We start from the raw sequence: 919 nt of genomic DNA, 5'->3' as shown, positions 1-919 counted from the left end.
CCTAGACCCCCGACACACCACCCCCCGCCCCGCGCCTGGCTCGTTTGCCGTACCGCACTAAAGCAATTCATTTATTTCCATCTATATTTTCTCTCTCTGCCCGGGCACTGGTTTGTATTTTATTGGCATCTTCGCAGTGCTGAAAGTAATGTAATTACGAGGGGAATTTATATGTTGTTTCATAAGTCGGGAGTTCATTTTTTATTTTTTTATATTTTTTTTATATATATTATTATTATTAGGTGGGGAATATTTAAGGCTCCTCGGGAAGGAAAAATAGAACCCAATTCCACCACGTCATCTCCCCCGGTATTTATGCCTCTTTCCCAACGAGATTTTAATTGGAAATTGTTTTGCATGGTCCCCGCGTTGTGTATTTTTAACCTGCCTCTAATGACGACCCGGGGCCTCGGGGGATGGCGTTATCCTTGGGCTGAGGGACCCCCCCATCTCCCTTTGCTTGCTCCCTTCTCCGTGCCTCAGTTTCCCCGTGAGGGCGGTCAGCATCTCCTGGGGACCGCGGCAACTGGAGGATGCTGCCCCGGGGAGCAGTACCTGGGGTACCAGGGGACTGTCCCCACTGCCGCCAGCATCCCTCCACCGGGATGAGCTTGATGGGGTCCGACACGGAGGTGCCGGCGCGGTACAGCAGCGCCCGTCTCCCTGCCCAGGGAATAACTGAGGTGGAATATTTGATCGGATGGGAAACGAGCTGCTATATTTCTTGCGGGATCGGTGTCACCCACGATGGCGGCTGGGCCGGGGAGTGAGAAATTTGGGAGGTTGCGGGAGAAGCCGGTGCCACGGCGGTGAGGGGACACGGAGGGATGGCAGAGCCGGGGGTCACCTCAGGTGCCTCAGTGGCACGGAGAGGATGGGGAGCCCCGGTCCCGATGGGCGCCCGTCCTGCATCATGCTG

Source organism: Charadrius vociferus, unplaced genomic scaffold (genome assembly GCF_000708025.1).
Source record: "Charadrius vociferus isolate BGI_N301 unplaced genomic scaffold, ASM70802v2 scaffold128, whole genome shotgun sequence".
NCBI classification, from domain to species: Eukaryota; Metazoa; Chordata; class Aves; order Charadriiformes; family Charadriidae; genus Charadrius; species Charadrius vociferus.
The sequence above is the reverse complement of the archived record's forward strand: the minus strand, read 5'-3'. Positions refer to the sequence as shown.